The following is a 17045-nucleotide window of genomic DNA, read 5'->3' on the forward strand; positions in this document are numbered from 1 at the left end:
CCTTTTAATATTTGTCTTTTATTTATATACCTTTATATTACTTAATTAGATCCTTTTGTTGTTTACTTAAATGTATTAAAATTATACTTTATCACATAAAGACTTTTTACCTGGAAATGTTTTTTATTAAATATATTTTTATATTTAGAACTTTTCAAAAATTTTTAATCCATTGATCCTTTTTTTGTTTGTACTTTAAAATAATCCTTATAAATTTTTTAATTTAGATAAATTAATCCATTTTAATAAGATGAAATATTTGTTATTTACAGTACTTTAACTAAAATACAGTTGAAACCTCTTGACTCCTTGTATGTAGAATTATACCTTTTGGGACTTTGTAATTTATAGTAACCTTGTATTTATAATAACACAAAATAATTTCAAATTTCTTTTTTAGTTTACCAATTTATGAAAACACCAACATTGTTTAAGTATTTTACCTTATGGAATTTAAGGAGTTAAAAGTACTTGATATTGTATTTAACAGTCAGCATTTGAACTTTGTAAACAAATTAGGTGTCTCTAACAAACACATCCATGATTAATTTCATATACATTTGATGAAATTTATGAATCTGTTTTTTAAAAAACAAGGTTGTGAGGGGAAAGGGGGAAAAGAAAAAAAACAAGGGGGAGAGTTGAACAACAGCAGATGAGGTAGAGAGGGAAGATGGGAGGGGAGGGGAGGGGGGATAGTAGGGGATAGGAAAGGTAGCAGAATACAACAGTCACTAATATGGCATTATGTAAAAATGTGAATGTGTAACCGATGTGATCCTGCAATTTGTATTTGGGGTAAAAATGGGAGTTCATAACCCACTTGAATCAAATGTATGAAAGATGATATATCATTAGCTTTGTAATGTTTTGAACAACCAATAAAAAAAAGAAGATATCAGAAAAGTGTATTGAATAGTATTAGTAATCTTTTTGTTGTTGTTGTTGTTGAATAAAAATCATAGAGACAATGGATATATCAGACACTTTATAGACATTAACATTTTAACAGCTGTTTAACCATCTAGAAACAAAACTGTGCATTAGTAAAGACATTTGTATTTTATTTATTTTCTTAATTTAAATTGAACCTTTTAAATTATATTAACCGAAAGTATTTGGATTCATTTTTTTAAAATTTTAATTTATGAGCTCATATGTCAATTTTTTTGTACCAAATATATGTAAACATGGCAATAAATGTAGACAGACAATACACCGGTGCACCCACACAAAGCAAACAAACAAAAACCTTGTAGCTTATTTTTTTTAAAAGCTATTAGATTGAGAGTTAGCCTTTGTAAATTGGCCTTAGAATAAAGCAGAGTGTAATCAGAAAAACATATTAAGCTAGGCATATTGGATCAAAATTATGAATTTAACAAATATAATATTTTAAAAGTTTTCTGACCTTTTTCCTGAGGTGGTCCTGTTCATGAAAGCTGAAAAGAGTTGAGGGAACATAGACAAACAAAGGGGGCTTATTTTTCCCTGGAGGAACTTCCCAAAGACACAGCTTCATTGGTCTCCTTGGGAGAGTCCCCCAGGTTGGGATCCCATTCTAAACAGGTTTTTCTGATTTCTTGGATAGGGGCCACCAACTTTTAGCTTGACATTGAAAAATCTATGGACTACTTTTTAATAGTTGGGAGTTATTTATGCTTGTAAGTACTGAGAGACAAAAGCCAAATTTTCTAGACAAAATTATGTTTTTTGTTATACAATTTAGTTTTAATCTGTCCTCTATAGGAACTGACATGATTTACCCAGTTGGCCACCTGGCCCAGTTCCTAAATGAAGGCAATCTCTAGAATGCCTTTTTCTTTTTAACCTTTAGCTTTTACTTTTGACAATTCTTTTAGTCCTGTTGGCAGCACTTAACATTTTAATGCAAGCTGTAGTGAGCACAGTTAAAACTGTTTTAACCATTTTTTTCATTAGAAATAAACTGAGGTAGAAATTAACACAGAACACAAAGGGAACAAACAAAAACAAACCAACAGACAAAGTCCTGAAAATTGTTATGAAAACAAGTTAAAGGGGTCCAGGTAGAGATCTCTGTAGCGCTTCCTTGTCCCATGATGTTGGTGGAGCGAAGGAGTCCTGATGAAAGAAGAGCGGTTATGAGAACAAGAAAAGGGCCTGCGCACAACACTCAGACAGATACACACAAGACAAATGGCCGGCAAACAGACACAGGACAAATGACAAACAGCAAGAAAACGCTGGAGAAACAACAAACAGCAGAACAGACACAGGACAAGCAACAATCGCTGAGATCACACAGGGAGACCTCTAATGGGGCAGAGACCATGTCTCGTCCTGTCCCCAGACAGATGAGGCCTCCCAGGGAGGCCTCCAGTGGGCCCCAGATACAGATGAGGTCACACAGGGAGACCTCCAGGGAGACAGTGACAATGTCTCATCCTTCCCGGGGAAGGTGTAAGCGACTGTGTCCAATCTGACCTTTTCCCCCAGAGAAGAGTAGACTCACCAGAACTGACAGCCTGGCAGGAGGCTTTTCAGAGCATCCTAGGATGGATTGGAGTCATCCTCGGAGTGAGGCTGAGGAACATCTCTCAGGAGCTCCCCTCTACTCCGGGGCCGAGGTCCAAAGGCCCGTCTTTGGAGGCAAATTTGGCATGAGGGTAGGGAAAAAATGGATCCAGGGTGAGCCCCCAGATGTTATAGTTAAAGCTTCATCCCATGGTTTCATAAACTGACTTCCAGACCACTCACGTATAATCAAATTTATTGAAGCACACCAGTGGCGGCTGACCAGAACACAAAGTTGTTCCCCTGATCAGCCCCGAAAAATTTCAAAGGCACTCCTTATAAGCCTAAAAACCACAAAAGGGATGTTCGGGGGCATCTAGCCATTGCAAGTAAGCCAGGTTACAGAAGCAGGAGAGTGCAGTCCAGCAGAGGGAAGCCTAACCAGTCACAGTTACCCCAGTCACCCCAGTTACATAAACAGAGCCCCGTTACCCTAGTTACAGAAACAATACCCCATTAGGTAGTTTTGTGTTCTTAAACATTTCTATAGCAAAAGGAAAAGAACATCTTGCCCCAGTCATGACTCTTCTAAGTTGGTTGTTTTACAGGATGAAGTCATAAAACAAAATGGAGTCACATTTGCTCCTATTATCACACTGCAAAACACACTTAATCATGATAGGGTATTGACAGACATTCCCTCTGCATGCTAAGTTCAAAAGTCTTAAGCCTTAGGCTTTATGTCCTGCAGATGCACACTCACTCAGACCACAGTGATCAGGTCCAGAACCAAGGGCAGGCTTCTCTTGGTATGGAGTGGATGGCCAGTTGAGGAGAAGTTGCAGCTCTCACCAGGGTCCAGACAAGGCAGTGAGTTTGAGAGTAGTGAGAATCATGTAGAGGATCAGGAAAATGGTGACAGGTGATGGGATGTCAGGACAGGTCCTCATCAGGCTCTCCAGCTCTAGTGTAACCTTGTTTCGGCTGGCTGAATCCCTGTTCATAAGCTCTATTATCATTATTTTTTAAATACATGACAACAGTAAAATGCAGTACAATCCTTATTACACTTGTAGAGCACAATTTTTCATATATCTGTATATAAAGTATATTTATGCCAATTTATGCCATTATACATGTACTTTTTTGCATTACAATTTTTAATAAAATATATACCTCAGTTTTTCATATCTCAGTTTGTATGTAACTTATGTCGACACCCAATTCAAGTCTTCATACATGTACTTTGTATTATGATGACCATTACATTCCACTATTCTTGCTAATCCCCTTCCTACTCCCTTTCCCTCCCTCCCCTCTTCCCTGTGTAGGATTAACCTAATCCTCCCTTACTGTCCCTCCCTATTCCCTTATATCAGAGAAAACATTCACATTTATTTTTTAGGGATTGGCTGACTTCACTTAGCATTATCTTCTCCAACACCATCCATTTACCTGCGAATGCCATGATTTTGTTCTTTTTTAATGCTGAGTAATATTCCATTGTGTATAAATGCTAGCTGCACTCCCCTGCTAGAACCTCCAAATAAGCTCTCAAGCTCTATTATTTATACTAAATTTTCGGGCTTTTGACCCCCCTTTCAATCCTTATCAGTTACCACCAGATTTCTCCTTGACATCATTTACCCTGGGGACAGAAACATCTGGTCTGGTGGTTTCCACCCTGATATTCTCCTCTTTCCCTCTTATCAGGCAAGAACAGCCTACCAGAAGCTTTATTGATATCAGGGTGAGAGGAAGTAACTTGTCTGAGGTCATACTGGAGGGCTCTGTTAGGTGTGTCTAAAGAGACTGGAGTTTTTTTTAATTATTTTTATTTTTATTTTTATTTTTTTTAATGGAGTTGCTTAGGCTCAGGTCTAAGGCCATCCTCACAGTCCCGAATTTCCACCTTTTCTATCCATACCCTTCATGCTTTCTGTGTCTCAATCATTTCACCTCTGAACGTTCTTGTGTTGCCTCTCACATGAACTTTTGGGGACCACATAATATCTCGACTAAAATAAGCATCATTAATAGACAAGTGCAATCGAGAGCTAGAATTACAGTATATAGCAGGTGTCAGTTATGCCCTCAGCAGAATTAAGAACCCCAACATTATGAGTGGTGGAGGTAAGAATTATATAAATTAAACAGTTCTAAAATACAGTAAAAGTGTAAAGGATGGCAGAAAAGCTTTATAAACTCTACAAGCCAAAACAACCATTTACCTGTCCGAGATTTTATTAGGAATGTAGCAGCCATTGCAGAAGAGAAGGGGAGAGAGAGAGAGAGGGAGAGAAGAGAGGGGGGAGAGAGGGGAGAGGGGGAAGAGAGAGGAGGGGGAGAGAGAGCAGGGGGAGAGAGAGGAGTGGGGGGGGAGAGAGAGGGAAGAGTAAGAGAGAGAAAGAAAGCGGGAGAGTAAGGGAGAGTAAGTAAGAGAAGGAACATGAACAGGGTATTGATATTTATGGGCTTAACACAGGATGAGGAGGAGCAGGGCGAGTGAGCTGTTACTTCTTCATTGGCCGAGAGTTCGCGCCACTTCAGGGATTGGAGGTCATTCAAAGTTCATGCCATTCACAGGGATTAGAGGTGATGGTTTGTGCGCCATTTAGTTCTTCATGGACATGAGCTCCCAGAAGAGAAGCACTCCGGGCGCCATCTTTACCAACATTCCTCCCTTTTTTGTTTTGGTTTGGGGTCGTCACACTCCATCTGGCTACTTCCTGCTGAGTAGGGGTGTCATTTAGAGGGATGGAGGGAGGGCATTGGTTGGAGAAGAAGGGCCAGGAGGCCCCATATCCATGCACTAAAGGCATGTATTTACTCCAGGGAGAAGTCCATGAACGTGCCCTGCAATTATGAAAAGAAAACATTAATTTCTGGCATGTCGTCCAGTCTGTAAGGCTGGTAGAAAAAAAGCCTATGTCCAGGAGAAGGCAGATTAGAACATAAAGCTGAAAACCAAAGGCTTATTTCTTTGGCATGGTGGGGTAGAGATGACCCTTCAGTGCAGTTGTCATTGCTAATCCCCTTCCTACTCCCTTTCCCTCCCTCTTCACCTTTCAGCACTTGGTGGAGGTTTCTTGGGATGACTGGATGTTCATGTAATTTGGCTCGTTGGCCAGTAACTGGTAATCCCTGAAGAGGAGCTGATTGAAAGTTTGGTTAGAGATTTTGTTAATTTGTCCTTGAAGGAATTTTAAAATGCAAGGAAGGAAGGCACAGAATAAAAAGACCAACTAGAGGTCCCAGTATCGGGAGAATCCAGCAGTTGATGGGGTTTGTGAAGAGGTCCCAATAGGATTGTTGTGCCAATTGTTGATTTCTAAAAGGGGTGTGGGCGTACTGTGTTGCTGTGGGTTCCTAGATCCTATCAGGAGGTCCATTCTTATGTATGTTCTTCTCCGGAATGGGATGAAGAGTGGTGCGTGACTGTGAAAAACAGAGCTTGAGAAGGTTATCTAGGGATATCTCACAGGTAAATCTGGGCAATTGTGGGGGTCCTGCAAGGTTGGGAGCTGTGGTGGGATTTTCCTCTGGAGGGTTTGTCGCTGGTTTTAACCTACAAATATGAATCCAGGGGGTTAGTTTCTTTCCTTCCTGTTGGAGTTTTGCAGCATTGGGTGTACACAGGACTACCTGTAATGGCTGTTCCCATTTTGGGGTTTGGAGGGATCGTTTCCCTGGGAAAAAAAATGTAGACCCATTCTCCTGGTTTGAGTAGAAAGGAGGCAGCTGAGTTCTCTGGATCCAGAAGCAATAAATCTTGTTGCTTCCATAGCTCAGTGCATATAAGGAAGAGAAGGGGAAGAGCATATTGGTCGGGGAGGGGTCAAGGGTCTGAGGTTCAGGGGGAGAAGGGGACGACCATACATTATCTCAAAGGGGAAGGCAAGGAATGGCTTTTTTGATAAAGCCCTCATGCGTAGTAGGGCAAGAGAAAGGAGTTTAACCCAATCTAAATGGGTCTCTAAAGATAGTTTTGTTATGATGTCTTTCATTGTCCGGTTGGCTTGCTCAACCTTACCTGAGGCTTGGGGGCGATAGGGACAATGAAGGTGCCATGGGATGGACAATAGCTTTGCCACATTCTGGGTTACTTGAGAGACAAACTCAGGCCCGTTGTCAGATTGGATTGAAGCGGGCATCCCAAACTGAGGGATTACTTCGGTTAGGAGGATGTTGGCCACTGTGGTAGCCTGCTTATTTGAGGTGGGGAAGGCCTCTACCCAACCCGAGAATGTGTCTATTAAAACTAGTATGTATTTGAAGTTTTTTACTCTGAGCATGTTGGTAAAGTCGATTTGCCAATCTGCCCCGGGAATATGGCCCCTAGCCTGATGAGAAGGGAAGGTTCTGGGTTTTAAAGATGTATTGGAATTCACTCTTTTGCATATCTGGCATGAGGCTGTGATTTGCTGTATCACTTCTTTATCCTGGGGAGTCAGAGTAAAGAAAGAGTGGAGAAAGACTTTGAGAGTCTGCGGACTGGTGTGGAAAATGGAGTGGAGGTAAGTAAAGAGGGCATGTTTACGTGGGTCTCCGTTATTGGGTAATGATGGAGAGCACATGGCAATGAGAGATCCAGTAGGTTCTGAAAGGGCGGCTGACCTGGCTGCCTGATCTGCTTTTGAATTCCCCTGTGTGATGGGGGAGGAGTCATTTTGGTGTGATCTGCAATGGACAACTCCAAGTTTTTTAGGAAGCTGGGAGGCTTGTAGTAGCTGGGTGATGTATGTGGAATTGGTTATAGAGTTGCCCTTTGAGTTCAGGAGACCTCTCTCCTTCCAAATTGCTACATGAGATAAAAGAATGTGGAAAACATATTTGAAATCATATAAAGTGTAAGATTTTTCCCTGCTGCCAATTCACAGGCTCGAATTACAGCTACCAGCTCAGTCTGTTGGTTGGTGGTATTTGCAGGCAGGGGATTGGCTTCTATTACTCATGATAGGGACACTATGGCATATCCAGCTTTTCTGATCCCCTTATGCATAAAGGAGCTGCCATCAGTGAACCAGGTATAATCAGTTTGGTCTAGAGGTCCCTCAGTAATATTAATTGGGCATGGGAGGAAGTTTTCTAGAATTTCCCTGCATTTATATATTGGGGACTGTGTTTGACCTTGAGCCTGAATGGGTAACAGAGTTGCCAGGTTGAGAGGGGCACAGGTTTGGAAGGACACGGAGGAGTCATAGAGGAAAGAGACCAAGAGAGAGAGAGAATTTGACGGGGAGGGAGGGTTTGCAGTCCTTTGTATGTTAGCAAGTCCTTGAGGTGATGAGGGGAAGTAACAGTGATTTGGGCTCCAAAGGTAAGCTTTTGTGATTCCTTTAATAAAACATAGGAGGCCGCTAGGGCGCGGAGACAAGGAGCCTATCCCCGGACAGTTGGATCTGTTTCAAAAGGTATGCCACCGGAGCAAAGGTGGGCACATACATTTTTCCCAGCACCTCCAAGCCTTGCCCTTTGTTTTCATGAACATAAAGAGTAAAAGGCCTATTAACATCTGGCAGGTGTAGAGCCGGTGCTTGTAAGAGAGCCTTCTGGAGGGTTCTGAAATGTGGTGCTGTTGAAAGTAACAAGGGCTCATGCTTGTTCCCCTTTGCTAGATCATATAATGGTCTGGCAAGTAATGAGTAATTTGGTACCCATGCCCTAAAATAGCCTGCCAGACCCAGAAACGATAGAATTTTGGTACCCATGCCCTAAAATAGCCTCTTTAGTTTTTGGTACTGGAAGGCTTTCAATAAGGCCTTTTCTATTGGTTGTGATAGCTTTCTTTCCTGGGGAAATGTGGAACCCTAAGTAAACAACCTCAGAGAGAGAGAGCTGCACCTTTTGCGGAGAAATCCTATATCCTCGGTGAGCAAGAAAATTCAGAAGGGTGGCTGTGTCCGACTTTGAGGTTTCTAATGAGGGACTACAAAAGAGGAGGTCATCAACATATTGTAGGAGGGTTGAGTCGGGGCATAGAGGGAAAAAATCCTCAAGATCTCCAGCGAGGACTTGTCCAAAAATATGTGGACTGTCTAGAAACCCCTGGGGGAGGATAGTCCAGGTTAACTGTCGGGAGTGTCTAGTTTCTGGATCAGTCCAGGTGAAGGCAAATATGTCTTGGGAAGAGACAGATAGTGGAATCAAAAAGAAGGCATATTTAAGATCAATAACTGAAAAACAGGTGGAGTTCACAGGAATGGAGGAAAGGATAGTATAAGTGTTTGGGGTAAAGTCTCTTCTTCATTGGGGAGTAAAGCCATGACGAAGATATAAGTACGGGAGGACAATAAGGGTAAGGTTATGGAGGCCTTCAAGATGTTTAATATATCCCTTCCCAGCAAGGGCACCGGACACTGAGAAATAACCAAAAAATGGTGTGAAAAGGAGAACTCAGATAAGGAGCATGTGAGGGGAGGAGTTCTGTGCAGGATGATGGTTTGACCTCCTACCCCGACAATAGGAGGTTCAGAGGGATAGGTAGTTCCCCCAAACTCTCTCAGAACCAAGAATGTGGCCCCAGTGTCTACCAAAAAGTTTATGGGATGCCCATCCACTCGGATAACCACCCTGGGTTCCTGCTTGGTGATTGAATAGGTTGGGACAGAAGACCCAGGGCCCCGTCAATCCTCGGCTGCTAGGCCCAGCAAGTCACTGGTGGGGTGACTGACTTCAGCTCCCCTCCGGGAATTGGGGCAGTCTGATCCCCAGTGGCCAGGACATCTGCATCTGGGGCACAGTCTAGGTGGTGCCCTGGGGTTAGGGCAAGCTCTAACCCAATGTCCTTCATCACCACACTTAAATCAGGGCCTAGGGGGTTCTCGTTGGGTGGGGGGGGTTGTTGTCTCCCCCTTTCCATAGGTTGGAAGGAGCCCTGTAACACCTGGGCCAACATCTGGCATTTTTGGCGTTTTGCTCTTTCATCTCTGTTGTGGTAGACCTTGAAGGCCATGGCCAACACCTCGGTCTGAGGAGTCAAGGGTCCCCTCTCTAATTTTTTAGCTTTGCCCGGATGTCGGGGTAGCTTTGTGAGAAAAAATAGGTCATAAGAAGTTTCCTCTCGGGCTGGGGATGTGACTCAAGCGGTAGCGCGCTCGCCAGGCATGCGTGCAACCCGGGTTCGATCCTCAGCACCACATACCAACAAAGATGTTGTGTCCGCCGAGAACTAAAAAAAATAAATATTAAAAATTCTCTCTCTCTCTCTCCTCTCTCACTCTCTCTTTAAAAAAAATAAAAAAAAAAAGAAGTTTCCTCTCATCTGGGGATTCAGGGTCCAAATTAGTGTACTGAAGGAGAGCCTTTGTTAGCTGGTCTAGGAAGGCTGAGGGGTTTTCATTTTTCTCCTGGACAACTTACTGGAGTTTATCAAAGTTAATAGCCTTTTGTGCTGCCACCTTTAGGCCAGCTATCAGACAGGTAATAAGGTGATCCCTACGTCCCAGGTCTTGGGGGTCATTATAATCCCAATGGGGGTCTTGGTCTGGAACCGCCTGGGCCCCTAAGGGCTGGTGGGCATTAGTCTGATGAACCTGGTCTGCATAGGCCCTAGCCTGGTCCCAGACCCTTCTCCTTTCCTCAGGGAGAAGAGTATTGGACAGAATCATATAGAGATATGAAAGGTGAGGCTATAGTCTTGAGTTAAGTATTGAAACTCTTTAATATAAGAGACAGAGTTTGCAGTGTAAGATCCCAGTTTTTTCTACCTGAGAAAGGTCAAGCATAGAAAAAGGAACATAAACCCTTAAAATCCCATCTGGCCCGGCAACCTCCAGAAGGGGGCTACAACATGTGAAGTTTGAGTCAGGTGATGAGATGTGGTGACTCGTGGGTTAGGTGCTGTATTAGTGCGTGAATGGGGGGCTGAACGGGTGGCAGGTGGACGAAACTGAGGTGGAGGGACTGGGACAGAAGGAACGGAAGTGCAAGGAGTTTGTGCAGAAATATCAGGAGGAAGAGGAGAAGAAGTGTCCGAAGAAGCCGCCACAGATGTAGAAGATGGGGAAGAGGGAGGAGGTGAAAGTGGGGTAAGCAGAGCTAAGGGCGGGGGAGAGTGGTATGGAGGCAGTTCATCAGCCAGATCGAAAGTGGAGGCAGAGGGCAGAGAAGAGGAAGGAGGAGGAGAAGATGTGGAGGCAGAGGGTGGAGAAGAAGAGGAGGAAGGAGGTTTGAGAGCAAGGAGTAGCTGTTGAGGCTTGCATCAGGTGCAGAGATTTGGATGAGATCGAAGCAAGGAAAAAGCCTCCACATAAGGAATCCTATTCCACTTCTTTGATGGCTCACAGTAATTAAAAGATACTGGAGTAAATTGGGATCCAGAGACCCACATGTGGGCCAAACATTTTGGTTGTCTAAGGGGTATGTAGGCCAGTCTTTGGTACAGAATTTTATGAGCCTTTTTGGTTTAACTTTAGGGGCCAGGCTCAGGGTTTTCAAATTATCTAAGAGGCACTGCAAGGGAGAATCAGCCAGGAGGGACAAGGAAGTTCCCATGTTGTAAGGGCAAGATGGGAGTCAGAGAAAGAGAGAGGGACAGAGAGAAAACCCGGGCTGGAAAAAAAAAAGCTTCCTGGAAGCTCGGGGTGAACCGACCGCCATGAGGAAATACAGAGGGTACTACCCGGTCGTCACCAGTGAAGTGCGATCTGTGAGACCCAAATAGGGCCGGGGCTGCAGGCAACCTGACATCAGGAAAGTTTTTCGACTGGAACGAGAGAGTCAGGAATGGGAGGAACGGAGTTCCGGGAGTAACGAACGGAGTTCTGGACTCTGGTGAGACTGGCTGTAGCAATTACAATAACCCGTACACAGGAGATAAGAGTGAAGAGAGACAGAGGAATTAGAAAGAATTTATCCTATGTACCAGGCAGTCGATTCCTAGGGGTGTCCTAGCAGGGCGCCCGGGGTCCACCGCGACCCTGATAGGTCTGGGGGGGGTGCATTCCCCGCCTAAAACACCCGGAGGTATTGCCAGACACTCAACCGCCAATTCCCTCGTTTTGGTGAGTTAGGATTCAGGCGCTCATGGGATGGGGGAACTCAACAATCTGCAGGCCAGTGGTGGATGTCAGGCAGGTGATCAGAGGAGTGGACTACGACAGGAACGGTTGGGCTCGGAGTTTGGGAATGGGGTTCCACCTTGAGTGATGGGGATCCCCGTCCCGGGTTTCAGCACCAATGTAAAGGACGGTGGAAAAGTTTTGTAAACTCAACAAGTCAAAACAACCATTTACCTGTCCGAGATTTTATTAGCAGGACCGTAGCAGCCATCACAGAAGAGAAGTGGGGAGAGAGAGAGAGAAGAGAGGGGGAAGAGAGAGAGAGAGGAGAGGGAAGAAAGAGGAGGGGGAAGAGAGAGGAGGTGGGAAAGAGAGAGGAGGGGGGGAGATAGAGGGAAGAGTAAGAGAGAGAAGGAAAGCGGGAGAGTAAGGGAGAGTAAGAGTAAGAGAAGGAACATGAACAGGGTATTGATATTTATGGGCTTAACACAGGATGAAGAGGAGCAAGGCGAGTGAGCTGTTACTTCTTCATTGGCCAAGTGTTCGTGACACTTCAGGGATTAGAGGTGCATCATTCAAAGTTCATGCCATTCACAGGGATTGGAGGTGATGGTTTGTGCACCATTCAGTGCGTCATGGACCTGAGCTCCCAGAAGAGAAGCACTCCGGGTGTCATCTTTACCAACAAAAAGTACATTTCATTAAGAAAAAAAAAATGGAGTAGGAAGGCAAAAGAAAGTTTAGAATATTGAAAAAGTGGACAAAGCGAAACCAGGAGAGAGGTAGAAACTGACAGCTATAAAGAAGGGAGAGTAAAAAATAACTCAAAGAAATAGAGGGAGAGAACAAGAAAATTTGGCTACTAGAGGTTAAAACAAGGAAAGAGGAAGTAATAACAGAAAAAGAAATAAACAAAACAGGAGCAGCAACAAGTCAAAAACAAAGTCAAACCAAAACAAACAACAACAACAACAAAAACCCCATAACCCTCTAAAGTCAAAACAAGGTGAAGCGACAAATAGCTTTCTCTTTAGAGTACGGACTAGGGATTGTTAATTCCATCCTCAATGAGTTGCTGACTATGCTGCCAGTGTCCTGGTGAGTCTCCCTGAATGACTCCACTCCAAACTTGTAACCAGCCTAAAGTAGGACAGAATGGGAAGTAGTGGCAGTTGGAGTTTTATCTGTGCAAACTAGATAGATACACTCCCAGAGCAGGGCTGATGCAGATTTCTAAATATGAAGCTCCATTTGCTAGTATTTAGCATTGATCAAGCTTTGGAATTTTAATAGGTGATGTCTGCTCTGGAGAAAATAGAAGAAGTATCTCTGTACTGGATTTCTGAATCTCTGGGGCATCAGGAGAACTCCACCCATAGGGCCGGGTAACTAAACCTCTGTTAGTCTCACATTCTCCATCACCTATTAATGTTGTCTTCCCAGGTAAAAATGTACCTGCCTTTCCATCTTCTGGGTTCTCTCTGGTTGAAAAGGGACCCATATTCTGTCCCATATCCCCAATCTGAGTCATCTGAGTAAAATCAATTCTGTGCCCACTTTAGTCATGCCCCTCCAGATGGACTCTAACCCTCATGGCAGGTACTTTCTGGGACAGTCTGATAATGCTTGTTTTAAGTTCCCAGCTCCCATAGCAGAAGGTCACTCCGTGGTCACTTCAAGATGGTCACTGACCATAGCTTTCCTCTTGCCAGCCAAGACATGGAACACTTTTCAAACACCAGTTTGCTGTGCTGATTCTTGATCAGTAAAGATTAGCCTGCCTCTGTTTGCAGGTTTCTCACATTGCCAAATTTTATATTTTTGCTGGCTTTTTTGCTTCTGTTACCTCCCCCCCCTCTGCAGTGAACTGGTGCTATTGGTCTGGCTCTGTGTTATTCTTTCTTTTCCTCTGTTTAAGTGTGATTTATCTGTCTCTCTGATTCTGACCTTCAGTTTCAGTGAATTCCCTATTTTGCCCCCATTGCTTGAATTCCAAGCCTCAGTGCTACACCCTTCCACTTATCTGCCATCTCTTTCCAGCTCTGGGGAGAATATTTTATATGATTTTTTTCAGGAGAAGTTATGTTGGTCACAGAAAGGTGGGTACCTCAGTTATCCAGTGTTTCAGAAAGTTGTTCTTCTGAAGAGTAGGCTTTGACATCCTATCTTAGTTACATAAATCAGCTAGAGGTGTAGTTCAGTGGATCTACAGAAGACAAATGATCACTGCATCTGAGTTAATTAAAGTGACCTTTCTCTGGTGTTTGTTAGCACCCTTACAAGGTGTGAGCAGTAACTTAGGACTAATGAGAGTTTTTTTAATATATTTTAATGTGTTTTTTATATTTTTAATGTGTTTTTGTTTGCAACTTGTTAATATTTTATTAGGAATTTTTGCATCTATACTCCTCAATGATAGTGGCCTCAGGTTTTCTTTCCTTGATGTGTTTTTGGTTTTATATCAGGGTGAGACTGGCTTCATAGAATGAATTTGGCAGTGTTCCCTCCTTTTCTATGTCATGAAATAATTTGAGGAGGATACATGTTAGGTCTTCTTTAAAGGTCAGATAGAACTTGGATGAGAATTTGTCCAATTCTCAGCTTTTCATTGTTGGAATGGTTATGATAGCTGCTTAAATTTAATTACTTGATGTTGATCTGTTTAAGTTTTCTATAATGTCATGGTTTCATTTGGGTAGGTCATATGTGAATTGGAAATTGTCAGTATCATCAAGATTTTCTAATGTTTTGTAATACACGTTTTCAAAATAATTTCTAAAGATTCTGGTTTTTTTTGTAATGTCTGTGGTGGTATTTTCTTTTTTATCTCTTAATTTTATTAATTTGACACTTCTATCTCTCTTTTGGTTTGTTTGGCTAAGGGTTTGTCCATATTATTATTCTTTGAAAAAAAACAACTCTATTTTATTGATTCTTTTTATTGTTATTTTATTTTCAGTTTCATTTATTTCATTTCTGACTTTAATAATTTTCTGTCTTCTTCTGATTTGGGTTTAATTTTTTTTTTCTTTCTCTAGACATTTAAGTTTTAATGTTAGGTTATTTATTTGGTTTCTTTCTTTCTTTTCTTTTCGTTTCTTTTCTATTCTTTTCTTTTCTTTTCCATTTTTTTGTACTGAGGATTAAATCCAGAGGTGCTCAACCACTGAGCCACATCCCCAACCCTTTTTTATATTTTATTTAGAGACAGGATCTTCCTGACTTACTGAGGCTGGCTTTGAATTCCCAATCCTCCAGCCTCAGCCTCTCAAATTGCTGGGATTACTGGCTCTTTCTATGTTTTCAACGTATGATGTCAGTGTTTTAAACTTTTCCCTTAACACTGCCTTCATAATATCCTAGAAGTTTTGATATGTTATATCACTGTTCTCATTTGTTTCTAAGAATTGCTTATTTCAACCTTCACTACTTCTTCTGTTTGTTTATCATTAAAAAGTATATTTAATCTACAGGTTTTTGAGGGTTTTTTAAATCTTATCATAGATTTCTAATTTCATTCCATTATGATCTGTTAGAATGCAAAGAATTATCTCTATTTTTTGTATTTGCTAAGGTTTACTTTCTGAACTAAAATTTAAAAATCTCCCATGTGCTACTGGTAAGAAAATAAATTCAGTCATTGAAGAGTGGTCTATTCTATAGATGTCTATTAGGTCCATTTAATTAAGTGCATTTTTCAGTTCAGGAAAAAATATTTGCTTAGTTTATGTCAGGATGATCTGTCTAGTGATGAGAGGAGTATGTTGAAATCACACAGTATTATTGTATCATGGTCTATCTGATGTTTAACATTGAGAAGGTTTTGTTTTCTGTATATAGGTGCACCATTATTAGGGGCAAAAATATTTACAATAATTTTTTGTTGTTGTTGTTGGATGATTTCCTTAACCAGTATGAAGAGACCTTCTTTGTCTCTTCTGATTACTTTTGGCTTGAAGTCCACTTTGTCTGATATAAGAATAGCCAACACAACTCACTTTTGACTACTATTTGCATGGCATGTCTTTTTTTTAAAAACAAAAATTAATAACTTGGTTTATTGGATAAAAATAGTGGTAAAATGGACATAAAACCAAAAGTTAGACCAGGACATGTTCACAACCTCCCCCTACACAAAACCATACTTCCCATTGTCTAGAGTTAAGATGTTAGGGAATCAGAGCCCCCACCACCAAAACCATCACTCTTTGCCTGTCCTGGAAGTAAGGCCTGCAGTAGAACCAGAGAAAGATGTTAGAGACAACCTCAGTCCTGACTGCATCTTCATCCCTAAGACTCTGGGTTGGAGGGAAGCAGGGAAGGAATAAGGGGCTGGAAGTGTTGGGGACTGGCTGCTAGGATCCACTGTCCAGAATTTTCCAAAGCCAGCTATATGTGTCCCCATCTCACCCCTAATAGGTACCATCATCAGGCTGTAGGAGAGAAAGGAAAATGGGATAGATGGTACTAGAACAACATGTGATCTCCAAACCCTTCTTCAGAGTTATTAAAAGCCTTGGGGGTCACCAGTCCAGACTAGGGGAGCATACCTTTTCCCTCCCACTCAACAAGGCGTGAAAAAGAATTCCTTGAGACATAGCAACCCAAGCCACTCTTAAATTTCCACTTTGCTTTCCTTGTCATTGCCATGGTCTCCGTCACAGAATTCACTCGGTGCCTCTGGCCTTCTGTAGTTCTCCTTCGGACCCCTCTCCTCTGCATCAGCCTCATCAATCCTGTCATATGTCAGGAGTTCAGCAGGCACATCATGAATCTAGTCATTAGGTGCATGGTTCAGCATCTTCAGGTTTTCAAAGACTGTCTGGCAGATCTGGTCCAGATACTGGCATGAGTTCTGATTCTCACTGTGGGTGCTGACATCTGGATAGAGTGTGAAGTCAGGGGAAAAGTACTCAAAGTATTCACTATAGGGAAGCTCCTCACTAATGACCTCTTCTACCAGCATCGATGTCTCATATGTCCAGCATCGGGCAATGTTTTAGACAGTATAGCCTCCACCACCCAGCACCAGTAGAGGGATATTAAAGCTCTTGATATATTCAACACATTCCCTATACCCTTGGATACTAAAGTTGAATAAGCCCAATTGATCCCAACCCAGAGTCAGCTTCACACTGTCCACATTGGAACATGATGCAGGTGGCTTGGTAGAAGTCCACCACCTGGTTGATGACCAGTTGGAAAAGGTGCTTGTAACTCTGATCATCAATGCCATCCTATAAGGGCACATTGAGACAGTAGTAGCAGCCACTTTCTGCTCCAATTTATACATGTCACCTGTACCAGGGAAGAAATAATTTCCATAACTGTGGAAGGACACAGTCATGACCCTACAGTCAGTGAGGTAGAAGGCTTCTTAAATGCCATCTTCATGGTGGATGTCAATATCAAGGGTGGTACTTGAGCAGCTCCAGGATACCAATTACAATGTCGTTGACATAGCAAAAGCCAGAGGCCTCAAACTTTGTGGCATGGTACAGACCACAAGCCCAGTTAATGGCAATATTGCAGATCTTATTGTTCAAC

The 17045-nt window shown here is 42.4% G+C and overlaps 1 pseudogene across 1 annotated transcript; it reads right to left on the bottom strand.

Moving 5' to 3' along the window:
• Positions 1-16113: 16113 nt before the first annotated feature.
• On the bottom strand, positions 16114-16845 carry LOC308647816 (histone deacetylase 3-like; annotated as a pseudogene). The gene has a single exon. The product of its transcript is annotated as a histone deacetylase 3-like (transcript).
• Positions 16846-17045: the final 200 nt, after the last annotated feature.

The sequence above is a fragment of the Spermophilus citellus genome, assembly GCF_964194105.1.
Source record: "Spermophilus citellus genome assembly, chromosome: 4".
Classification (NCBI taxonomy): domain Eukaryota; kingdom Metazoa; phylum Chordata; class Mammalia; order Rodentia; family Sciuridae; genus Spermophilus; species Spermophilus citellus.